Below are 27,524 nucleotides of genomic sequence, written 5' to 3' on the forward strand. Positions count from 1 at the left end.
TGTAAACAAACAGATAACAACGCAAATAAGACTCCAAAGAAATATGTTTGAAGCATTATAAAACTAAGTAATCAACCTCATGCGGCCCTCCTTAGCTGTGCGGTAAGACGCGCGGCTACAAAGCAAGACCATGTTGAGGGTGGCTGTCTGAATCCCGGTGCCGGTCTAGACAGTTTTCGGATTGGAAATTGTCTCTGACTTCCTTGGGCATAAAAGTATCATCGTGTTAGCCTCATGAAATACGAATGCATAATGGTAACTTGGCTTAGAAACCTCGCAGTTAATAACTGTGGAAGTGCTTAATGAACACTAAGCTGTGAGGCGGCTCTGTCCTGTATGGGGATGTAATGCCAATAAGAAGAAAAGAAACAACCTCAATTTTAACTTACATCCAGATAGTTTTCTGACTCTCTTTCTCTTGATTGCGTGTTAGCATTAAGTACTAAGTCAAGTAGTAAACCATGCCCATGCAAGATGTCTGAAACTATTGGAATTGGTACTTATTCAGTGACGTATGTGGTGACGTTTAGAACAAAGATTCAAACGTCAGATTTGTCCAATCTGATGATACTTCCACGCAAACCAACACCACCAACAGGTAGCCGAAGGCTTCCCCTGCCTGTCTGTGGTGATGGTTTCGCGTAGGAGTGCTATCACTGGGATTGGACAAATCGGCGTTTGAATCTTTTATGTTTACAAAATCACATATACGTCCTTTTGAAGAAGTTTACCTTCGAGAAATAATGATTCCGAATTTCTTCCTTGTGTTTTTTTTTCTGAATTGCCACAAAAACTCTTTTTGTTGCCTCTAAACTCAGTTTTACGAGAAATTTTTCGCCTCGTACAAAATTGAGCTGATTTGTGGATTCCGTGTGGTTTGTTTTGTGCACCCAAAAAATCTGTATCGTTGTTTCCACCTTGAAAAAGTACGTAGATTTTTTCCACCTGAATTATTGTCAGAACTTTTACCTGATTTTTTCGATACACCCTATTCTTTTCATTCTACGTAAAATCAGGTAAGTTTCACCTGAATTTTCTGAAGCATTTGCAAGTTACGTGTGGCCATCGTGAATGTACCTGGAACATTCAGGTGGAAACAACGTTTAGATTTATTTGGAGTGTGGCTGATGCAGCTATATTCCATTGTAAATGATAAAGGTAGGGCGTTTATCAGACGTTTGTTTTGTGTTGGTAGACCATCCGCAGTAAAATAAATACATTAAAGAGAATTTTGTAAGCCGCTGAACCAAGCGTGGGCAAGGGTTCGTGAAAAAGTGCTGGTTGACTAAAAGCCAGGAAGCTAGGCAATTATATGAAGGGTATAATTGCGGATGGCCAATGTAAATCTGATTTTCAGTACTTCAATGATTTAAGCGAAAATAGTTTGTAAACACGCTTCATGACAAATTTTTTGACATATTGTGATGAGTAGAGATCGCAAGTACATATTGTAATCTGTCAATGTCGAAGCAATTTAGAGTAGAACTCTACTTTCGTCCCTACTGTGGAAAAAATTTAATTCTAAAAGTTATTTGTTGACAGTTAACTAACACTAGTTGCAGACATCGACTTCTCCTGCACCTTTATTAGAACTCAATTTGTACTTCAGCTTAGCTAAGATCACTACCACACAGATAACAAGCTACCACTTCAACTCAGTAAGAGGCTCTCGCTGACAATGAAGTTGGCTGCTTGTATGGAAAAATGCCAGAGCTGCCAGTCTTCTTGATAAAGTGGTCTTCGCTGTAGACAAGCAGGTAGCCACGTGCAGACTTCCAACAGACTTTATGCGCCATTTGATGGTTCACTGCATGTGGCTATCGACCCATTGCCAGCTCCGGATTGCTTTGATTGCATATTAATGCGGGACTGCCAGGGTATGGTTCGCATTGAGCATACTACGATGGTTTCAAAGTAACTCAGTACATTTATTTTGTATAGCAAGTGCTATTTCGCTGCTGGCACACATGATTTCCTCTTCTCAGGATTTTTTTGGTAAAAAAACTTCGAAGATTTATAATACCTTCACTATGCCTATTAGAACCAAAGTATTAGCCTCGTTAATTATATTTACATTACCATACTCGCTTAACGCATACTTTCGCTGAGACGAAGCGTTGAATTCAGCTAGTCAAATTATTACCCTAATGACTTAGCTCTCATATCAAAACAAATGAATCAAAATCAAATGTTTTTTTTCGGATGACTTTTTTGCTATATTTTTACAAAGATTGTGGGCCCAATTATATATCAGTAAGTTTTTAAATCTAAATGTTCTGGAATTCTAATTATGCTGTTGACAATGACGTAGCTTTTCTCTTTGCCTCTCCATTCTTCACTGTCTCTGTTATTTGAACTTTCATACATACTGTTATCTTCCTGAAATTTGTATATGGTACATTAAGCCCTAGGGCAAACTATTGTATATGCAAATGGATATTTTTTAAAACGCTTAGTGACACCTCATGTCATCTTGTATTGTAAATATTGCAAATGTTGTAAATAACTACTGTTTTTCAAGGGCCTCTTGGGTTATTAATGTTAGAATACAACTGACTGTCTCTTCACTAAACGTACTTATAATCGACTCTCTATATCCCTGATGTTCTGTATCCTTCGATATCTCTCCCTATCTCGGTGGATTCCTCGGTCCTTTCAATCTACATACATTTAAATTCTGAACTTCGATGAACTCCCTATCTCTATATATTTTGTTCTGGATCTACTCTCCTTATGTGTCTCAAATTTCTTAGGCTATAGACCAGTCTTTGGACAATAACAATATATCAACAACAAGGGAAAACGTGATTGTGTTGTCGTTTTTTCATAGCAAAGGCTGTTTTTGGATCTAGATACCCATTTCAGTTTTCCTTCGATTCCTTGATCTCTCTCTATCTCGATTGGCTCCTTCAATATCCGAGATGTAGTAGCAACATGTATACTTATTCCTAAATTCACTCAGCACTTAATGCGGAACCATCTAAAAATTTACAGCAATTCAGAAACGGCACTTATACGCGAGCTTCCTCGCGCTCTTTACGAAGTTAGCAACACTAAGTCATTTTCGAGCACTTTGTACGACCTTTTACGCCATTCTAAAACAATAATCAAACAACTCGCACTTAGGCACTTTATGGAGCATTCCACTCGCCGCTCATTCAAAATAATCAAATAACTCGTAATGAGCACTTCTAAAGCATGGCTGTTTTAATTTATGTATTAAATATATGTTAATAACTCGGCGCAACAATACTAGTTATCAAAATTGATACCATTTACAGAAGGAACTACAATTCATTCGTTGCCGCCCTAAGTGCAATTAACTTTTTTTCAAAAGATGAATCTGGACTTGCAACAAAATGCTATGAAAATTTAATTTGTCTATTACTTGCTTGAAATAATTATAAAATAAGGGTTAAATCTTAGGAATCTCAAACACTGGACAGCTATAACCTATAACAAAATTACTATTTTAAAAAAATTCATAGTTTTCTATGCTTGCGGCTCTTGAGCTCGCGATGCCCATCCGAAATAGGATTCTTAAGCCTATAAACGTGATTGAAATAAAGTTTTCCGCACGCCAATGAAAAAGTTCAACTGCAAAGAGATAAACATCTCACTCTTTCATCGAGCGACCGTTTAACCGGCTATTAAATTAAGTAAGGATTTGGCGTAAACGGGTCCAGTTTTTCTTTATTCAACTAATTTTATTTTCTCAAATGTACTCACAAAATATCCATTCTATAATTACCTTTTTTCATAGCTTTTTTTCGATCACACACCTAGAAGAAACCCATTTTATTCTATTTATTGCTCCCTTTCTTTCAACAGTATTTTTATTATGCTCAAAATCTGGCAGGATCGCCAAATGTGCAGTGTAGTCTGACTGTGGCAAGCAGGCCATCTTCAACTTTATCCCATTTGATGGTTCTGCATGTGCTATCGACACTTGCCTGATTGCGTTGATTGCTAATAATGCGACTGTCGGTATGGTTCGCATTGAGCCTACTTCGATGGTTTCAAAGAAATTCAGTATTTGTTTTGTATAGTAAATGGAATGCTATGTTCAACACTAATAATCATCTCGATTTTCAATTTGAAAGTAATAATTAAACATAGGGCTTCAATTTTACCGGAATCATCTTCCGGGAACCCGAAACACAAATCCTTCCAGGAATCCAGGAAGTGAATATTCTTCTTCAATCATCAAAGTAATCAATTTATCAAAAATATGTACTGGAGTTTAGATTATTTCGCCACCAGTTTTGAAAAGTCTTTCCTTTATGACATGCTCATTGCTGAAAAATCGCAAAAGAAAGACACAACAAAACATTTAGCTAGATAAGTTTGATTAAGCTGTAAGACATTTTTTTTTTTAAAAGCGCTCTATCAGCGTTTTGTTTATTGGAGAATTTGCGCTAAATTTATTAGTTTTTTAGGATGCATCAAATTTGCTAAGGCATGTTCTATGCTCTCATCTTCACCTCTCTACTCCTTCCTCCTCATTTTACAGTGAGAAGTGAGAAATGAGAATGAGAATTAAAACAGCTCTTCTTCTCCAGATTTCTCACTTTTCAAATAGATCTCTTCGCCAAACCCTATTCATAATATCCCTCTTCGGCCAATGACCTTCGGTCTAATGACCCTTCGCACCAAATGACCATTTCGATAAAACCACCTTTCGGCCAAACGGCCCTTTCACCAGAACTTTCGGCCAGATAGGTGTTTCGGCCTAATGGTTTATTCGGCCTAGTGGCATTGACCAATTGTTTTCATGAATGGGTTTCGACAAACAACCCTCCGCTGAACGGCTCATAGCAAATTTTGCTGAGAATGAAAGTACAACGTGCTTATAGTGCATATAGCCTCGTACAATTATACAATTGTTGAAAATTCGTTCAACATTATTCTATCTGATAATCTATCTTGATAACGAAACAATTATATGTCTTTGGCTAGAAGCTCGTTAGCAAGCTTTTCGTTAAAGAGAGGAGCAAACATTGGTAAAATATAACTTATCGGTATTTTAGACTAATTTGTATCAAATTAAAAAAAAAACAATACAAATAACATTTTCCGGAAATTCGGGAAACTATTGACATTCACGGAATCGTGAATCCGGAAATTTCATCCTTCCGGAAATGGAAGCCCTAATTAAACATCTTCTGTCAATGAAAATTAAAATATCAGCACTGATCAGACATACTACATCGTTATCTCGTGGCATGATTTATATTTAGTTTTTATAAAATAACATAATGACAATTTTGCATAAACATTCCTTCCATAACAAAATTTAGTAATGCATCATATCACAGAACATTACAATCAACTTCAGCTCACGCACAATAAGCTTACCAAGATCTGAACGCCTATCCGCATGTTCGATGAAGCAGCAGTAAATGAACCGCGGCACAATTTTAATCTGAGGAATATATCTCAGTTTTCCCGAATCTTTTCACGAAATATTACACGGCGGAACTTAAACAGCTAGCACGTGTGAGTTTTCAACTTTCCATTTACTAGTAATTTAAAAACAACAACAATTCCACGATTTTTTTATTTGCAGTAGTTCAGATGAACCAATGCACTATAAATTTAAAGTATAGCAATGATTTTTCTTGTCAGTCGGTATGGTGTGTAAGTATAAGTACCTTGATTTGTTCTTCTTCCCTGAGAGAATTTGTTTGTCTTTTCTTTGCTTTCTCATCTAAAACTGGTTGTTCATCTATTCAATGTATCAACAGATGACTGACCTTCGACTTCTTGCTCTTCTATTCAAATTATGCAACACCATGATGGCCTTGGGCTTTACCCGATCCATCTATTATGTTTTGAATAACTTATCAGAGCGCAATGCCTGCTGAGATTTAATTATCAATTTAACCATCGTAAACATTAAAAACGTTCACATAATCTTTGGCTTTCAAATCTTAAATTTTGTTCAGACTTGGTTAATTTAGGGCACAATTTAGCCAGCGACAAAAAAGCTTTCCTTTACAACAACAGTTTCGCCCTTTGAAATGTTAAGAATTCTTCTTTTGGCATTACATCCCCACTGGAGATGCCGCCTCGCAATTTATTGTTCACTGTTTATGTTGCACTTGCACAGTAACTGCGAGGTTTTGAGCCTGATACCATTTTCAAATCCGAAAGTTTCCTAGATCATACCGGGAATCAATCCCGACCACCTTAGCATGCCAATCAAGTAATATATGAGTTAAGTAGTGAGTAAATAATCGTCAGAGTATCGATATCAGAATGAATAACAATAGAGTATCTTCAAATACAATCAAACAACCCGTCTTGTATAGTTGGTAATTAAATATATTTAACATAGTCCTAAATCGTCTTTTCTAACAGAGAAAAAATGTACAATTAAAAATAGAGTCGGCAAAGAGAAAAGAAAGCTCACAAGAGATAACCTCTTATCACTAGTATCGATACGGTTCCACATCTGTCCTAGCCTAACAATTCGGTTTTGTATGTGACTTCTCAACGATCAATCCCTGCACTTTTCGACGACGACCCTACGGTCTTTCTGCCCCTTCACTGCGGTGTCGGCCACCACCGCGCCGTTCGACTTTCTTCCACCTCCAGTGGTTTGCAGTCCGCTCGGTGATTGTTGTGACCTCGCCGTTCGCGCCGGCCGCCGCCGGACGACTTCGCAGGTAGCTCCTGACGTAGAACGTACTGAACATGTAGATGAAAATGCCGGCATTCAGCGTCAGCGAGGCCGCGATCGATTTCAGGTAGCTCGAGCTCGGCTGGCACTTGCAGCGTGTGATAGAAACGATTATGAACTGGATCTGTGAAAACGAAGAGGAAAAGTAATTTAGGCGGACGGTCGATGGGTGCGAAGTCAGTAGTGAAAGGCGGGTTCTTACAATCTGCATCACGGTGAGGTAGCGCTTCCACCACGGTACTGCTGCACTTTGGGTCCCATCGCAGCCAGCATGTGTACGCGTACATGCACGTGGATGGATTGAGGTAAGCCAGCAGTTCCATGCCCGCCTGAAACGAACCAACAAGTTTGAAATCACTTCCTGATGGTACTTCTGGAAACTATTTCCAATTTGCTTTGTCTGTAGCCGCTAGTTGGGAACTTGTTTTACTTCCGCAATGAAGAGATCAGCACCGATATTATTTTCATATGGTTTCAAACCAGATTGGCAACGATACAGTAATTTCCAACGGTAAAGAAATATTCCAGAGATCAACAATTCGTACATCTGCAACCCTCTTAGGCATTATCGTCTTTTATGCTAATACGATTAATAAAGGAAGCGATATCTTTGAAAATGTTTCAAATATCCTCAAATTCAAAAACTTCTTTCAAATGACGTTACCAATCATTTGGAATTGAAATGAAATAATAATATCTTCGGTAATTATGATTATGCTTCAATACAATTTTCTGTACTGTAACACTGTAGCTCTAACTTTGGTATTATTTCTTCATGATTTCCGCCTGGAGACATATCAAAGCAAAAGCAAGAATCTGTTTCAAATATTTCAGCATAGCGTCTTCACCTGCAAAACCGGATCAAGAGCCGCTTGTTTGGATTTAACTTTTAGTTATGCGAAATCAAAAATCGTTTGTATATTATGCAGTTCTCCGAAACGAGGACCGAATGTGAACTTTGTCTTAATGCAGATTGGTTCTCCAAATTGAGTAATTTAGCATAGATTATGCGAGTGAGCAAATTTATACGAGCCTACATTCCGAGCATTAAAGTGATGGATAATTCGACAAGATACGGCCTTACCAAAGTCAAGCGATTTTCACAGGAAGAAAATATTAATGCAAAACCCTTGTAAAAGCAGTTATTCAGTAAAAAATTTGAGCGATAATCGCTCTACTCTTTGAGTGAAGACAGTATAATCACAACTTCATTTTCTTTCAATAATTCTCTTTCCACTATGTTAAAATTTTTCATAAATTTTCACATTTGAATTTCACTTCTCTAGCCATTTCAAGAGGTGCAAAAAATCCATGTTGAAGATTTTCATCTCGATCGATTCTGCTTTTGGTACCAGATTAGAGAACCGGTTGTGTATTATTAACCACTACAAACCGGCGTTTGTCAGATTTTCTAACGATTCGGTATAGGATCCTTTGAAATCTTATCAGAAATGAAATTTGAAATTAGTTGACTACCTCACAGTATTGCAAAAAGACCTTGCATACAAATGTTGTATATGTTCTTACATAACTGTGGAGAGTTGTTCACAAATAGCGTAACGCTGTAGAGGAGGAGTTGGTCAGACCGATCTTTTGATTCATACAATAAAATAAATCTTTCATACAAAAAGTGTTACGACGGAGGAAGAGCCTAAAATTGACAAATTCATTGTTACGTTATTTGAGAAACCTAAGAAAATCTAAGACCCGGCAGTGTTATATGTACTCCCAAAATAAGCACTTAGTTGTCTCCTCCTACGCAAAATGTATCACAAATGCTCACGAAGAGTTTGACTTTCTCATTAGGGGATGTCCGTTAAGCAAAGTTGATAGTCTGTGTCATGAATATGTCTCAAAGATATACAATATACATCCACTGCATGATGATTGAGTCGTATTTGGAAGATCTGACAATTGGTCAAATTTGCTTGTTTTATAGAGGGATATCGAGCAAGATGTGAATTGGTCAACTGTTTTTGAGATCGTTATGTTTGGCAAATTACGAACGCTGTACAATGACACAAACTAGTCGAGTTGAAAGAAATTGAAAAGATAACCGTAGTACACCAAATAAAAAACATATTCGAAAAATTCAATACAATCATAAAACAAAAGATTGTATAAATTTAAAAAAAAATTGACGAACTGGAAGAATCTTTCCTATCCGTTAACTGAAGGTACAGTCAAGCAAAGGCATGTCCGACTAAAGGATGTCAACAGTTCAGTTCCTCAGTGGGACTACTCGCCAAAATAAGTCACTCAGCCGAGTCCATGGGAATTCATTTTCGGATATTTTATTAGGAGATTCAGGCCGATCGGACAAATCTCGCTTAACTTTTCAAAGGACCTAAGTAACATTTTTTCCATGAATTGATTTGAATAGCGCAATCAACAGAACCATAAAAGTGATTGCTGTATTCAAATTAATTAAAAACTGAACTATCTGAAAAAGTTGCTGAAATCAAATCGCTGATTGAAAACCATGAAAAGAGCCCTCGAATGACTGGTTTGGTGCTAAACTAAATGTCCTTACGGGTTCCCGGACATCCAGCGACTCCAGGATTTTTATTCAATTGGTTTTCTTTCTTGACACATTAGAAGCCTTCTGGAATAAAATCATAGTGACGATCTATCAAAAGCGAGATTCAAGAGTTGTTGCCTGACCCTTTGCTAAGTATCGATCGGAACCGATTATAAAGAAATGGCCATATCGCACGATTCTGTCCGATTCCATCTCAATATCGGTTCCAATCAGTAAGCCCTACTTCATTTTGTTTACTAATATTATTCAATTTTAACCACAACTTCTCCTAATATCCACCTTAAATTTACGGTTTTGAACCTACCTCCGAAAAACCCGGAATCGTGGCAAAAGTCGTTCCATGGACATACCTCCAAACTGCATTAATTTTCTAGTTCAGGCGCACCTGTTGTCAAAATCGGATGATATCAAGTTGCAACACATCTAATTTTACCCAAAATTTGCCTATCCTAATTATTTGGTCCATCCTGTACAAGAAAGATTGCAAACATTGGACAATATAGAGAAAATAATAAACGAAAATTTAATAAAACGAGCTGAGAATATCAATAGGCCTTCCTTTTTAAATTTTGATTTTCAAATCAAAAGTTTTTTAATTTGATTGCTTAGTTTGTGATGTTTTGAGAAGTAGATTAATATTAAATTTGTAGGTTACGCAATTTTGTTCAAATATTTTAGATTTTCGAAAATTTAAAATTTATTATCAGATATTTTTATTTTAAATTTTCTATTGTCGGATATTGCGTTTTATTTATTTATATTTTTAGTGTGAGCTCCTGGATTCTAGGACGTTTTTGTAAGGTTCGATTACTGGATTTTGGAAATACATATTTTCCTTCGTAGATTATCCTGTCGCAAACTGCGAAGCCTAACGACTTGAAGTTCCATGTTCCAAGCTTCATACGAGTCCTTTATTCGTCGCCTAGTCGTTGCCGATTGTATTGGTCTTATTATCTTCTATGCCGTGGTAATGGTTTGTTTTAGGCGCCTTATTGTCCCAAACCTCCTGTCTCGTCGGAGGCCCGTCGTGTCGGGGCTGTTGCGTCCACCTAACACCAGGACGGACTAGTCATCAACACGTCGAACCGAAGTACGGATCGGTGGTGACGAAATCGAGATGGTTGAAGAATTCGTATTCTTGGGCTCACTGGACCGCCGATAATCGATACCAGCAGAGAAATTCGAAGACGCATGTGGCTGTAAATCATACGTACTTTGGACTCGCAGAACTCGATCGTGAGCGTCGCCGTACCAAACTGACTATCTACAAACGCTTATGGCCGGTAGTTAACTACGGACACGAGACCTGGACAATGCTCTGGAGGACCAACGCGCACTGGGAGTTTTCGAAAGGAAAGTGTTGCGTACCATCTGTGTGGTGCAGATGGCGGATGGTACGTGGAGGAGGCGAATGAACCGAGGTTCATCAGCTGTTGGAGAACCATCCATCTTCACACCCGAAAATCGGACGACTGCGGTGGGCCGGGCACGCGAATGTCGGACAGTAACCCGGTGAAAATGGTTCTCCAACTATCCGATGTGAAAAGAAGGCGCGGTAGGTGCACAGCGGGCAAGGTGGATCGATCAGGTGGAGGACGTTTGCGGACCCTCCGCAGACTGCGTGTTGGCGAAGTGCAGCCATGGACCGAGCTGAATGGAGAAGACTTTTATGTACAGCTAGCCCTCCAGCCGCCACTATCTGATATAAATAAATCAAATAATTGTCAATCTGGTATTCAAAATGTCGATCAGAATTTTTAAATTTTCAGTTTGCATTTAAAACTTCAGGGTTTGATTTGAATTTCAAATTCTAAAGTTTTGGAATGTGACTTTTAGGATTTTGGATTTGGTTTAAATAAATTTAAAGTTTTGGTGATTTGAAATCATTCGACTTTGGGATACGGAAATGACAGCTTCGGCAGGTTTTGTTCTGTTATTTATCGGGGTTCAAATTTAATGAAATTTGACCACAATATTCTTTGATATCAAAGAATAAAGGCCAAATTTAAGCATAATTAGTTATAGAAACCCCTGACAATATTGGACAAAACCTGCTGGCTGATATTCATACATTATTTTGTAATTATTTTTTGATTTGAAATTTTAAAATTTTTGTATTTTCAATTTTCTTGCATTTTTAAATTACAAAGTTTTGAATGTCACATTTTTTTGTTTTTTTTATATTTCTGGATTTAAAAAACACACACACTATTTGCTTGGGTTTCAAATTTCATAACGTCTAGATGAGTTAAGTAACTACATTTAATTCTACCAATTATTTCAATATCTTTGCATATACGTATTTCGACCACCACTGTGGTCGTCTTCATGTCTCGTACTTGACTCGACTTACTCTCGTCGAGTCAAGTACGAAGATCTGAACATCCGAAATATCGTGAAATACATATCTAGATTCAAACAATTTGGAATTAAACGGATTTCTTAACTCGTCTTACTTGAATACATTCCACTAAAAGAGCCTAAAATATTTTTCCTTAAAATTTAATGTTTTGTGATTTTTGATTTTCGTTTTCAAATTTTAGAAATAAAAACGGAAGTTCAAAAGTTCTACAATTCTTGAATTGAAAAACCCAAAATCAAATTTTTTAGAAACAAAATCAAAATTCAAAAGTTTAGAAATGCAAAATCAAAACATCGTCAAATCCAGATTTCCATTTACAAAAACTCTAAAACCAAACAAATTTAAATTCAGCTAATCTTGGAATTTCATTAAATTCATAAATCCAAGAAATAAAAACAAAATATAACATTCTCAAAAATAAAATCCAAACTGGAAAATTCAGATAAACCTAAAATTTAAAAAATCCTTAAAATAAAAAATCCAAATTGCAAAACTCATAACGACCCAAAATCTTAAAATTAAAATCAAAAATCAAATTTTTAATAAGTTATCAATCCTGAGATTTAAAAACTTGAAATTAAAAATTTTAAAATCAGAGGCAAAAAACTTGAAAGCGAGTACACAATTTATAAATTTTCTTCTTCAATTGGCATTACATCCCCCACTGGGACATTGCCGCCTTGCACGTGATATTCATTCCTTCCGCATTTGTTGCGAAGTTTCTTAAAAGTTGCCATTCTTGCATTCGTATATCAGGAGGCTAACACGATGATACTTTTATGTCCAGGGAAGACGAGAAAATTTCCCAGACCGGACCGAGAACCCAGCAACCTTCAGCATGTTCTTGATTTGTAGCCTCGCATCTTACCGCACGACTAAGGAAGACCACTATTTTATTTATTTATTTAGGGGAAGACAGCTTTGGCAGGTTTTGTTCATTGTCAGTTTTCTATAACAATTATGCTCAAGTTTGCCTAAACATTCTTTGCATATCATAGGATCATAATCCGGCTGTACAGTTTTATAACTAAATATTTAATTTAAAGCAGATCGCTTGACCAGGCTGTTAATAGTTCAATACCTACGCATCTTGAGAAGCGTTCCCTTTGATTTTTATTCTGCTGATCTTGCTCTTTAATTGTAATTTGCAATTATACAGTCACTTTCGTCAATTATATCCGGTATGCAACAAAATGGCGCCTGAAACTTTGCGTTTTCTGGGTGATGATTTGTTTTTTTTTTTTTTTCAATTTCAGAGCATATTTTCTATTTCAACGACAAGAAAGCTTACTGTCAAGTATAAGATCAGGATAAGATTTTAAAAGTATTCACTTAAACCCCTTTAATTTGGTGATATCTCACGAAGTGGACGGAAATCGTGCTGTACAGTTTCGGTCCCCACGTTCAGAATGAGTCAAAGGTTCCTAAATTTAAATTAAAAATCTAAAAATTCAAAATCCAAATCTGAAACCGATGAATTCGAGAAACTTAAAAATTAGGGCTTTTGAAATTGTAAACATTTATTTTAAATTTCTGCTTTTTTTCATTTTGAATGTATGCATTTTGGATCAAAAACTTGAATTAATCAAAAGTAAAATTTAGTCCCACTTTTTTTTTAGTTCGAATTTAGATAATATTGTTTGATACAGTCCCATTCCGATTTTGGCAACACCGTTTTGTCTACCCCGAAATTGGCAACACCGTTTTCAACATTTTCTTCCCGATTTTGAAACTTCGAAAACATTTTTTATGACTTTTTGAGTCAAAATCATTTCATTAAAATGAAATTGGATAAAAAACCAAAAGTGAATGTAATTAAGGTTTATATGCATTGTGGGCTCTGTACGCATAGTGGGCACTTCCGCTGAAATAATGAACCGCCCTGTGTCACCGCTCATTTCAAACAATTTTTGTGAAACTTTTCTGTTCTTCTCATCACGTTTCTTGATCCTATTCACATTACCCTAGTCTAACCAGCCCACCTTAGAATGTCATATTTTGGCATTTTCACCCCGAATTTGTTGTCGCAAGCAATCACACCGTTGTACATAGCTCAATAATTAGTAAACCCGCTTGATGCACATTGCAGCCAATACTGCATGTGATCCAGGAGAACACAAACCCTGGAAGGATCAATAGCTATATTGCACACCATAATCTAGATCTCTATAATAATAGCAATCTAGTCGTTTTCATCTGTGTGGTTTTTATTATTTATTAAACCTAGGCGCGTGACCTGTGCAGTACATAAGAGTCATCTCCATTCAGAACAGTTCATGAATGTATGTCACCAGTCAGTCTATGGAGACCGTAAATCGTCTTCCACCTGATCAGTCCACCTTGCTCGCTGCACTCGCCTTCTTGTGCCTGACCGATCGTTGTCGTCATTTATCATCGTTATTATTCGACATTCTGACTACGTCCGACCCACCGTAGTCTTCCTATTTCCGCGCTGTGAGAGTGGCTGGTTCTCCTAACAACTGATGCAGCCCGTGGTTTTTTCTCTTCTTCACGTACCTTCCAGCATCTGTAGCCCACCATAGAAAGTATGCAGTACTTTCCTTTCAAAACTTCAAGTGCGCGTTGGTCTTGCAAGAGCATCGTCCAAATCTCATGTCCGTTATTACCGTTCCGATGAACGTTTTGGAGAAGTCAGTTTGGTACGGCGACACTATTCGATCGGAGAGTTTTGTGAATCAAAGCGTACGATTTCCTGCCTGAACTCTTAAATTTTATGTATCGTTATCGTATACCCAGTAACCCAAAATACACGAATTCTTCAACCACCCGATTTCATCACAAACTCGTGGTGGATGCTAACGTTGCCCTTTTTGCGCCTCGTCATATCATGTACTTCGTCTTCGATGTGTTGATGACTAGTCGATCCCTTTGCTTCCTCTTTAGCTTGATGTAAGCGTTTTCATCCTCTCAAAGTTAGCGGCATAATATCAATTCGTCGATGAAACCAAATAGCAGAACGGACTTCGTGAAAACCGTACCACGCTTAATCCTCTCTTCATATTACTTCCTCAACGTGTCACTTGTGAAAGTTGGTTAGTGCATTGAATCTTGAAGAACGATGACCTGCAGCGAGCATCAGATTGACAGAGGTGGCGTGTCGCTAATGATCTTCTGGCCTCCCGGCCACTCTGTCACTCGCAGTACAAGGCGCACGAGAAGTGTACATCGTGCTCATGCAAATATTCCTTGGTTGAGGACCATTTTGCTAATTCGTGCTATGTCGCGAGAATCGTGAACAGAACTTTACTCTTAATCACATCGATCACAAAAGTATCTCCACCAATGTCCATGATATAAACATTCGGTGCGTTTTTTCATCAAACTTTTGTCCAACATTTTCATTTCATCATGATCTCTGTATGTAAAAGTCCTCTCTGTTCGGTCGGTCCACAGTTGTATTTAGCCAATCACTTATTTTCGCAAATCGTCCTTACCTGATCAATCCATTTTGATCGTAACGCATTTAACCATCTTGGTTCCGTTGGATCTATTTGATTTATAAAGTGAATTATGATAACAATAAACTGACTGCTCGACAATCTATATATGAAACGTCAAGATAGATTAGAAACGTCAGAAGGATATGTCTTTTAGCATCTTTTTCGTAAGGACGTGGCCGACGCTAATTTAATTTAATTTATTATCATAGTTTTATTATGAAACTGGCTAATTAGTCTTATCGTTTGATTTCCATTCTTACTCTTTCCAATCCTTTTTGTACTACAATCTCTGAGATATAAATAATATCGCAAAAGTATGTATATATATCATGTATTATTTAAACATACTCCATACTTTGTAGTACATAATCTTATTATATAACTTCAATCATGCAAACAAAAAAAATGAAATTTTGTATGAATTTTTTCCGTTTTTAACAACATTATTTAACTAAAAAATCAGGGGTGGCATTTGCATCTCGATTCAAACGTACGAATTTTTGACATTACGGTTTTGATTCGATCTCGAAAACGACTTATCGTTCGAGTATGCTCGAGGATACAAGAATAACGAGATTTTTAGCATTATGGAGCTCAATAGCACTGAAAAACGACTCAAGTCGAATGAAAACACTCGTCACCTTTATAGCTTTCGAATGTTGTTCGAGAGTCATTTCTTGCTAAAGTTTTTATTTATATTTGTTTATTTCTCTACGGGAAGAGAATAAATCATTATTGTATCTTGAAGGAAAGAATGTCATTGTTTATCTACTACCGAAATCCGTAGAAACGACTTAATTTAAATCTTTTTTTCAGTTTTCACGTATTTCTTGACGATTTCGATTACCCGCGCGAAAAATCTATGGAAAATCTGCATGAAAACGTGTAGTATTCAAATCTACGTAAAAACAGTTGAGTTAGATAAAAAACGCAAGAGATGCCCAAGTGTATTTAGCTAAAACACATGGAAACATCAAAGTAATTTATTTTCGAAGCCTTCTTTGGCTTTAAATTATTTTGCTAAAAATTGGATCTGGGCATAAACTCAGATAAACATAAATTTATAATTTTCGTAACAATATCTCAATTTACAAAACATATCGTATCGGATAATGTTGCTCAATAAATAATTGCTTTATGTAGTCACTGAGCACAATTTGCTTGTTTATAAATTAACTGCCAATTTTACATATGCCAGTATGTAATGTATTCACAAATATCAATCACCCTCCACGTGAGTAAATTCGTTTGCGCATGGTTTCACTCATTTGCCAAAAAAACGTTTCGATCCAAAAACGTTCATTCAATCGTTCATAAGTTTTGAGATTTTGAGTTTTTCTCAACTTTGCTGTATTTTGAGAGCCTTAGATTGGGTTATTTGCTTGCTGTTTTTGGTTATGGTTTTTTCTTATTTCAAAATTTTCAATTTTTTATATTGTTTTGTCTTATGTTTCAACAACTTTAAGCTTTTCGGATTTTGTGGTTTTACCATTTGAGGTTTTCTGAACATCTAATTTTTAAGATTTTTGAAGAATTTCGATTACACCCAGGTCTTTTTTACACGGTTTTTTTTTACACGGTTTTTTTTGCGAGGTTTTTTTTACACGGATTTTCGAATTAACGCGGTTTTTTACACGGATTTTCGAATTAACGCGGTACTCTCAGAGTCAAAATTTTCTAAGTCTTTTTGAATGGAAAACACTTTAGAATAATTTTACGTGGATATGGAACGATTGTTTTGCAGAGTATAAAACTGCATAACAATATGGGTATTGCCGGAATGAGTCAGTTGACGAGTAGAAGCCGGAAATCGATGTTTGGCGTCATTTTGAAATTCAAGATGGCTGACTTCCGGTTTGATAAAAGGCCCTGGAACCCATGCAATATGGGTATTGCTTGGAATGAGCCTCGACGAGTAGAAGCCGGAAATCGATGTTTGGCGTCATTACTTTGAAATTCAAGATGGCCGACTTCCGAAGGTTTGATAAAAGGCCCGGAAACCCATGCAATATGGGTATTGCCGGAATGAAAGCTTTTCGACGAGTAGTAGGAAGCCGGAAATCGATGTTTGGCGTCATTTTTGAAATTCAAGATGGCCAACTTCCGGTTTGATATTAAAAGGCCCGGAAACCCATGCAATATGGGTATTGCCGGAATGAGCTCGACGAGTAGAAGCCGGAAATCGATGTTTGGCGTCATTTTGAAATTCAAGATGGCCGACTTCCGGTTTGATAAAAGGCCCGGAAACCCATGCAATATGGGTATTGCCGGAATGAGCTCGACGAGTAGAAGCCGGAAATCGATGTTTGGTGCCATTTTGAAATTCAAGATGGCCAACTTCGACGAGTAGAAGCCGGAAATCGATGTTTGGTGCCATTTTGAAATTCAAGATGGCCGACTTCCGGTTTGATAAAAGGCCCCGAGTAGAAGCCGGAAATCGATGTTTGGCGCCATTTTGAAATTCAAGATGGCCGATTTCCGGTTTGATAAAAGGCCCGGAACCCATGCAACATGGGTATTGCCGGAATGAGCTCAACGAGTAGAAGCCGGGAAATCGATGTTTGGCGTCATTTTGAAATTCAAGATGGCTGACTTCCGGTTTGATAAAGGCCTGGAAACCCATGCAATATGGGTATTGCCGGAATGAGCTCGACGAGTAGAAGCCGGAAATCGATGTTTACATCATTTTGAAATTCAAGATGGCCGACTTCCGGTTTGATAAAAGGCCTGAAACCCATGCAATATGGGTATTGCTGAATGAGCTCGACGAGTAGAAGCCGGAAATCGATGTTTGGCGTCATTTTGAAATTCAAGATGGCCGACTTCCGGTTTGATAAAGTGCCGGAAACCCATGCAATATGGGTATTGCCGGAATGAGCTTCGACGAGTAGAAGCCGGAAATCGATGTTTGGCGTCATTTTGAAATTCAAGATGGCCGACTTCCGGTTTGATAAAAGGCCCGGAAACCCATGCAATATGGGTATTGCCGGAATGAGCTCGACGAGTAGAAGCCGGAAATCGATGTTTGGTGCCATTTTGAAATTCAAGATGGCCAACTTCGACGAGTAGAAGCCGGAAATCGATGTTTGGTGCCATTTTGAAATTCAAGATGGCTGACTTCCGGTTTGATAAAGGCCCTGAGTAGAAGCCGGAAATCGATGTTTGGCGCCATTTTGAAATTCAAGATGGCCGATTTCCGGTTTGATAAAGGCCCGGAACCTATGCAATATGGGTATTGTGCGGAATGAGCTCAACGAGTAGAAGCCGAAATCGATGTTTGGCGCCATTTTGAAATTCAAGATGGTAGACTTTCGGTTTGATAAAGGCCCGGAAACCCATGCAACATGGGTATTGCCGGAATGAGCTCAACGAGTAGAAGCCGGAAATCGATGTTTGGCGCCATTTTGAAATTCAAGATGACCGACTTCCGGTTTGATAATATGACCGGAAACCCATGCAATATGGGTATATCCGGAATGAGCTCGACGAGTTGAAGCCGAAAACCGATGTTTGGCGCCATTTTAAAATTCAAGATGGCAGACTTCCGGTTTGATAAAAGAACCGGAAACCTGTGCAATATGGGTATTGCCGGAATCAGCTCTACGAGTAGAAGCCGAAAATCAATGTTTGGCGCCATTTTGGATTTAAAGATGGCCGAATTTGAGTTCGTTAAAACGACTGGAAACCCCTGGAATATGGGTATTAACGGAATGAGCTCGACGAGTAGAAGCCAGAAATCTATTTGCCGCCATTTTTGAAATCAAGATGGCCGTTTTCCGGTCTGATAACACGACTGGAAACCCTTTCAATACCAATGGCCAGAAACCATTATAAGAATTCCTCCGGCATTTCTTCCAGAAAAAAATTCTCCGGAAGATCCTCAAAAAAAATCTTCGGAAATCCTCACAAAATTCCTCTAAAAGTTCCTCAGAAGAATTCCTCAAAAGTTCCTCAGAAAAATTTCTCCTGAAGTTTCTCAAAGGAATTCCTCTGGAGTTCCCAAAGAAATTCTCTGGAAGTTCCTTCTGGAATCCCTCAGGAAGTTCCTCCAGGAATTCATATCGGAAGTTCCCCATTCCTCCGGAAGTCAGAAATTCCTTCCTACAGAAATTCCTTCGAAGTCCCTCCAGAAATTCCTCCGAGTTCTTCCTGAGAATTCTCCCGGAAGTTCCTCCGAAAGTTTTTCCGGGAATTCCTCCGAAAGTTCCTCCGAGTTCCTCCAATTCTCCAGGAATTCCTCCGAATCTCCTGAAAGGACCTCCGGAAGTTCCTCCGGGAATTCCTCTGGAAGTTCCTCCGAATTCTCTAGAATTTCCTCCGGGTATTCTATGGAAGTTCCTCCGGTATTCCTATGGAAGTTCCTCCAGGAGTTCCTATGGAAGTTGCTCCAGGAATTCCTCCGAAGTTTTCTCCGGGAATTCTTCCGGAAGTTCCTCCGGGATTCCTCCCGAAGTTCCCTCCGGAATTTCTCCCGAAAGTTCTTCCGGAATTCCCTCCGGAAGTTCCTCCGGGATTTCCTCCGAAGTTCCTCCGGAATTCCTCCGGAATTCCTCCGAAGTTCCTCCGAAGTTCCTCCGAAGTTCCTCCGGAAGTTCCTCCTGAAGTTTCTCCGGGAATTCCTCCGGAAGTTCCTCCGAATTCCTCCGGAAGTTCCTCCGGGAATTCTCTCCGGAAGTTCCTCCGGAATTCTCCGAAGTTCCTCCGAATTCCTCCGAAGTTCCTCCGGGAATTTCCTCCGGAAGTTCCTCCGAATTCCTCCAGGAGGATTCCTCCAGAATTCCTCCGGAAGTTCCCTCCGAATTCCTCCGAAGTTCACTCCGAATTCCTCCGAAGTTCCTCCGAATTCCTCCGGAAGTTCCTCCGAATTCCTCCGAAGTTCCTCCGGGAATTCCTCCGGAAGTTCCTCCGAAGTTCCTCCGGAAGTTCCTCCGGGAATTCCTCCGGAAGTTCCTCCGGGAATTCCTCCGAAGTTCCTCCGGAATTCCTCCTCGAAATTCCTCCGGAAGTTCCTCCGGGAATTCCTCCGAAGTTCCTCCTGAATTCCTCCGAAGTTCCTCCGAATTCACTCCGGAAGTTCCTCAGGAATTCCTCCGAAGTTCCTCCGGGAATTCCTCCGGAAGTTCCTCCGGGAATTCCTCCGGAAGTTCCTCCGGGAATTCCTCCGGAAGTTCCTCCGGGAATTCCTCCGGAAGTTCCTCCTGAATTCCTCCGGAAGTTCCTCCGGGAATTCCTCCGAAGTTCCTCCGAATTCCTCCGGAAGTTCCTCCGAATTCCTCCGGGAGTTCCTCCGGGAATTGCTCCGGGAGTTCCTCCGGGAATTCCTCCGGAAGTTCTCCGCAGGGACTATCGAATTCCTCCGGAAATTCACTCCAGAGTATGAATTCCTCCGAAGTTCCTCCGGAATTCCTCCGGAAGTTCCTCCAGAATTCCTCCGGAAATTCCTCCGGAAGTTCCTCCGGAATTCCTCCGAAGTTCCTCCGGAATTCCTCCGGGAATTCCCAGAGGAATTCCTCCGGGAATTCCTCCGGGAATTCCTCCGGGAATTCCTCCGGGAATTCCTCCGGGAATTCCTCCGGGAATTCCTCCGGAAGTTCCTCCGGGAATTCCTCCGGAAGTTCCTCCGGGAATTGCTCCGGAAGTTCCTCCGGGAATTCTTCCGGAAGTTCGTCCAGCAAAAATTCCTCCGGAAGTTCCTCCGGGAATTCCTCCGGAAGTTCCTCCGGAAGTTCCTCCGGGAATTCCTCCGGAAGTTCCTCCGGAAATTCCTCCGGAAGTTCCTCCGGGAATTCCTCCGGAAGTTCCTCCGAATTCCTCCGAAGTTCCTCCGGGAATTCCTCCGAAGTTCCTCCGGGAATTCCTCCGAAATTCCTCCGGAAGTTCCTCCGAATTCCTCCGGTAGTTCCTCCGGGAATTCCTCCGGAAGTTCCTCCGAATTGCTCGAAAGTTCCTCCGGGAATTCTTCCGGAAGTTCGTCCAACAATCCCTTCGAAAGTTCCACCACAAATTCCTTCACCAGTTCCACGAGAAATTGCTCCAAAAGTTCCTTCAGGAAATCATCCAGAAATATTTCTTGAAATTTCTTCATAAGTTCCTCCAATGGAAATTCATCTTGAAATTTTGTCCAGGAATTCCTCCTGAAATTCTACCGAGAGTTCCTCCAGAATTTCTTCCAAGAGTTGCTCCGAGTGTTCCTCAAAGAAATCTAGCTTAACTTTTCAAAAGGACCTAAGTAACATTTGTTTTAATGAAATAATTTGAATATTGCAATCCACAGACCAATATGAAAGCTTTTGATTGCATAGCATAGCATAGCATATGTGATTGTACAAATCGTGGGTGGCTATACAATGCTCAATTCAAGCTCTATCCGGAATAAGGGCGAATGTCGCAAGAGAGGACCCCCCCCGTCGACCCCCCCTCCCTTAAACAAAAGTGACAAGAAGCAGATCTCTCTGTGGTTTATCACCTCAGAACGAAAGAAAACAATGCGAACTTGCATTCTGAGGTGATAAACCGCAAATTCCCTGCCCGTCACCTCCATTCAAACGAGGGGAAGTCGACGAAGAGAACCCTCCCTCGCGACACCCGCCCCCACCAGACAGAGCTTGAACTGAGCAATCTACTGTATATTGTCGCAAATTGGTACTTGGGATTAGTACCTTTTCCTATACAGCAGCAGTTGTATACCTGGCCACGTCCTTACAATCACGGAAGGAAGGGAAGGAATGTTAGTTCAACATCTACTAGTGAAGATGCAGGGAACCCATACTACCTTCATAGATGTCTCGGGAAGGAAAATTTGTGTTAGTGGGAAAGGTGAATAATAGGGAGCTCTATTCGACAATATAGAGCGTTTGTCAATAACAGTATATGCTGTAAAAATAATAAAATATATTCATCAATTTACTTACGAACCGTCCTAAGGGAAAAACAAAACAAAACACAAAATTTCGGCAAATCGCGCGATCGTTCTGCCGTCCGAAACAAGTACCAACACGCACTGAACTAATTAACTTTATTACCGGCCGCGCAATGCAAAACGCAAAATTTCGGCAAATCGCGCGATCGTTCTGCCGTCCGAAACAAGAGCCAACACGCACTGAACTAATTAACTTTATTACCGGCCGCGCAATGCAAAATACAAAATTTCGGCAAATCGCGCGATCGTTCTGCTGTCCGAAACAAGAGCCAACACGCACTGAACTAATTAACTTTATTACCGGCCGCGCAATGCAAAACACAAAATTATGGCAAATCGCGCGATCGTTCTGCCGGCCGAAACAAGAGCCAACACGCACTGAACTAATTAACTTTATTACCGGCCGCGCAATGCAAAACACAAAATTTCGGCAAATCGCGCGATCGTTCTGCCGTCCGAAACAAGAGCTTTTGATTGCAGTACTCAAATTAATTAATTTGAAAAAATATTGTTTAGGTCCTTTTGAAAAGTTAAGCGAGAAATTCCTCCAGATGTTTCTCGAAGAAATTTCTTCGCAAGTTGCTGGAAGGAATTCCTCCTGAAGTTCTACAAAGGATTTTTTCTGGAAGTTCCTTCAGGAACTCCTCCAGAAGTTCCTTAGAGGAATTCCCCTGGAAGTTCCTCAAAGGATTCCGCCGGAAGTTCCTCAAAGGAGTTCTTCCGGAAGATCCTCAAAGGAATTCTTCCGGCATGTGGTTCCGTAGCGTAGTTGGCTATACGTTCGCCTTATAAGCGAATGAACATGGGCTAGATTACCATCCCTTCACCAAACTCCTCGTCAGTCACCGGCAGCGCAGTCCCAACGGTGGCGTTTGAGGTAACGCCTAACGGACACGTCTGCCAGACAACAACTGATAAAACTGATCTCGAAGGCATTCCTCCAACGTACTTCGAAAAATGGCAACCGAACAAAGCAACGATCATTGGATTCACCATATGCACAAATGGACACAAGGACTCACGATGATGTCGGCAACGACAACAATATCGAACTACGGGTATCCATAGACTCTGTACAGCAGAATACTACAGTAGATCACGGTTCAGTAGCGCTTAAGAACACGGAGTGCCTACTAAATAAATATATGAATAAAAAAATCCTCCAGCAGTTCCTCAAAGGAATTTCTCCGGCGTTTTTTTTTTTTTCTGAAATTCCTCCGAGAATTCATGCGGAAGTTCCTCAAAGATTTTTTCCGAAAGCTCCACAGGAGATTTATCCGAAGTACCTCCAGGAAATCTTCTGGAAGGTTCTCCAGACACTCTTCAAGAATTCCTTCCAGAAATTCCTCCGATGATTCCTGCTGAAATTCCTCCTTACTACAAAAACTAGAAATTAAAAAAGGCGCCAAGAATGCAAACTTCTAATAAAAATAAAATTTTACTTAAAGCCTGTCCACGTTATATTTCGGACACTTAGATAATGTACAAGTGATTTGTCTCCATTTCATCAATTTGAACGAGAGTCAAAACATGCTGAAAGCATCATATGGAGTATAAAGATTAATTTGTTACAAAAATAGATTGTGTTAGTGGTTTGTGATTTTTTTTTAAAATTCGCATTGGAAGATGGGTGTCCGAGATTTAACGTGGACAGGCTTTAATTATGCTTGTCGACGGGACAAGCGTGCGTGGGCGGACTCGCTTGCCGACGAAGGGGAGAGAGAGCCACAGCAACCAGGGACATTCGCCTCCTCTACGATATCTCACAACGCTTAATCGGGGCGAAGATGAATGCAACGATACCTGTAAAAGACGCGAATGGTTATTGGTCGACCCTTTTTCAAGTGCCAACCAGGCCACCAACACCTCAGCATGATCTGTCCAGGATGCGACGTGTAACGCGCGTCAACACCGAAGCGCCACTGCTAGAGATTCAAACATCTGCCATGACATCTGCTCATCTTCTGCATCATTTATTTCGTAATATAGGACACCTCAACCTTCCCGGTCGTTTGGTTGCAAAGTATCTTAGTGAAGGTGCCCAAAAAGGATGACCTGACTGTGTACTCGTCAGTTATCAGACATGATGTTGCTGTGTACCGTCTTCAAAGTTCTATGCAAAGTTATCCTAGCCCGAATTCAGGAAAAGATCGATGCGACTTTCAGGCGGCAGCAGACCGGGTTCCGTGCTGGAAGATCCTGTGTGGACCTTATTGTCACGCTCCGTATCATTCTGGAGCAGGTCAACGAATTCCAAGAGTCCCTTTACTTGGTATTCTTGAGAATATGTGGGGACCCTGAGACGCAAGGGGGTTCCTGAGAAAATTATCGGCCTCATCGAGGCATAGTACGCGGTCTTCTTGTGCAGAGTACTGCACAATGGGGTCGTGTGTGGCTCTATCCGGGTCGTAGCTGGTGTGAGACAAGGGTGTATTCCATCACCGTTACTGTTCCTTATTGTAATCGACGTTAATCTGGTAGGTGCCAAACCTATGGCAGCCTTTAACCATGGAGAATCTAAACGACATCAAATAGGCTGATGACGTGAACTTCTCGCTCAACGGTGCTCTGATATGCAGAGTAAGCTCAACGACTCGTCTTCCGCAGGTTTAGTCATCAACGTCAACAAAACCAAATCGTAGGACGTAAACACGGCAACCTCTTCCAGTTTTACAGTAGTTGGACAATCAGTGGAGAATGTTGAAAAGTTCGAATATTTTGGAAGCCATGTGGCGTCAGACGGCGGTACCAAGATCAACATAGGCGCACGGATCAAGAAAGCAAGGGCTGCCTTTGCGAGTTTAAGTAATATCTGGAAGAACAGGCAGATATAACGCATCAAAATCCGAATTTTCAACTCTAACGTGAAATCTGTACTGTTATACGATTGTTCATCAACAGATGCCTACGGTACATAATTTGTGCCTGGTGGCCTCACAACTGGATCTCAAACAATGAGCTCCATTGTCCGATAGTAAGGCCGAGGCCGATAGTAATGGAAACTCGGGATCGGAAGTGGGGCTGGATCGGCCACACTTCACGAAGGAGCGGAAACGAAATATGCAAACTAGCATTAGACTGGAACGCAGCGGGACATCGCAGCAGAGGCAAACCCAGAGGCTCATGACGGCTCATAGAAGAATTCGAACTTAATCTAACCTGGCTACAGGTAAAAGCGATACCTGGTCGTCGCTCAGGATGGAGATCTTTCATTGCTCTTTCTTTGCTCCACCGGAGGCGTACAGGATTCATAAGTACATAAGTAATTACCCAACAAACAACGACAAGCTACAAATAAGCATCTAGGTTGAATTATTGTTTATTAGTGATCTTCATAGCTGAAAAAAATGGATGCTGAATAATTTGCGAGACAGATTTCATTTCAGCATATAATCAAACTAATATTCGACATGGCCTATTTATTTGTTTACTACCTTTATTTGAAGTCGAACTTACGTTTTCGTTTTATCACATTTCAGCACATTGGGAAATTTAACAATGTACTGAACTAATGTTTTTAAAGTTCTCTGTTCGACTATGATGTGATGCTCTGAAAGGGTGGTCGAATTGAGTTTGAATAGTAAGTTAATAAGCAGGCATTAGACATCCTTCTTAACCTTTGTCCTTCTTAACCATTGGATTTCACATTTATCTGATCTATCGCACAGTGGGAAAAAACATGCTTTTTCAGTTTGAGAGAAAATCTGGATTCTAGATTTGGGAAATTTGATTTATAGAAAAATAAAGATTTATTTTCAAGACATGCTTTTTATTTTCGTGACTTATTAAAGTGTCGGAGATTATAACGAACAAAACTGCTGGAGCAATAAAAAAAAATCATGCATTCATGCTGAACTAATTTTTTACTAACTAACGAAATTTACTAAAAGTGGGACATAACGTCGTTGAATAACATCGGGAAATTATTGAATCTTTGATGTGTGGAATCCCAATATTATCGCATGAATGTTGATCTTTATTGCGGCGAAATTAGAATAATCTTAGCATTTGACAATCATATCGCAACCGATTATCAAGAGATTCTGTGGAAGGCCGAATATACATTGATTTTATTTTCATAAATTCAAAAATAGCATTGGGGACGGATTTTATTTTATCGTTTATCGACATTATTTTTACGTATTTTTCCTAGTGTGCGATGGTTATAACTGGCTGAACAATGGTTGAAATAAAAATCTTGTACAGTTATTAACAAACTGTAGTTTGACAGATCGACTTATTGAATAAGAGTCCAATTATGATTCATATTCAGCAATAAGATTATTTATGTTATGCATTGAGTGAGCCATATCTAACAAATCAAGGATGGCGCGGATGACAACGTTACCGGCGGATGATCAAATGACAGCAGTTCGAGACCCGATTTAGGAAAATTTTAAAATGATTATATGAAAATAGCAATTGCTTCAAAATACGTTCATTGGAGATCTTACTGACGTTACCTTCTATGCGTTATTATTTTCGAAGAATTCACATGTAGCTGAATTGAGGCTTAGTAAAATGCTTATTAAAGGTTTAACGAATCAGTTAATAAAGTTGTTTTTCAAAATGAGATGTTATAGTTGTATAACTTCGCCAAAATTGTGTGAACAAAGCTTGAACAGAAGTTGTGATAAGAAATAGTACAGGCATAATTCAACACAGCGCTGAATTAAATCATCACACTGATGTTAGTTCAACTAGTGAATGTTTGTTGGGTAAATAATCTTCATGCTGCTAGATAAAACTGAACTTAACAGTAAAAATCCTCTTCAAAATTGTACAACACCCTTCAACCTACTTCTTTAACAGTTCTCCAATATCCATCGATATGGTAGAAAATATTCGGTGGCGTTGTAAATTCACATACAGCGGCACGCCGATGCGGCGACGGTATAAGAAAATCACAGGTCTAACTGGAAGTCGGCCATCTTAAATTTCAAAATAACGCCAAACACCAATTTCCGGCTTTCGCTCATCGAGCCCGTTCCGGCAATACCCAGTTTCTTAGGTTTTGTCAATCAAATAGACTGATAAACTTTTCACTTATCAATAAATTTTCTAAGTCTTTTTCAATGAAAAGGACTTAGAAAATTTTTCGATGGTATTTTTTTACACGGATTTTCGAATTAACGCGGTCTTTTTTTACACGGATTTTCGAATTAACACGGTTTTTTTTTACACGGATTTTCGAATTAACGCGGTTTTTTTTTACACGGTTTTTTTTTGCGAGGTACGTATCCCCCTCGTAAAAAAAACCTGGGTGTACTTAGATTTTTTTATGTTTGTCTTTTTGAGTTCTTTAATTTTTAATTGGAGTTTTGAGTCCAAGATTTTTTTATTTATATTTACTTTTATGTACAATGAATATTCATTAATTATGAACGCTGTACATTCGGAAAAATCACTTTAATAAAGAAGAAGAAAAAATATACAAATTGGATATGTTGCTACGTTGACAATTACAATTGTCTGCATGAACTTATTAATATTAATATGAATCACATAAATAAAGCAATAACAAAAATCTTCATAGTAAAGGTACGTTACTAGTA

General features: G+C 39.3%; 2 protein-coding genes across 4 annotated transcripts in view; one reads left to right on the forward strand and one right to left on the reverse strand.

The window, feature by feature from the left end:
* The window catches only part of LOC134225679 (elongation of very long chain fatty acids protein 7), a 368,124-nt gene that overhangs the window by 155,882 nt on the left and 184,718 nt on the right, over nt 1–27,524 (reverse strand). The window lies entirely within an intron of this gene.
* Nucleotides 1–27,524, forward strand: part of LOC134225677 (D-beta-hydroxybutyrate dehydrogenase, mitochondrial) — a 364,971-nt gene that overhangs the window by 53,340 nt on the left and 284,107 nt on the right. The window lies entirely within an intron of this gene.

This window comes from Armigeres subalbatus, chromosome 3 (genome assembly GCF_024139115.2).
Source record: "Armigeres subalbatus isolate Guangzhou_Male chromosome 3, GZ_Asu_2, whole genome shotgun sequence".
NCBI lineage: Eukaryota > Metazoa > Arthropoda > Insecta > Diptera > Culicidae > Armigeres > Armigeres subalbatus.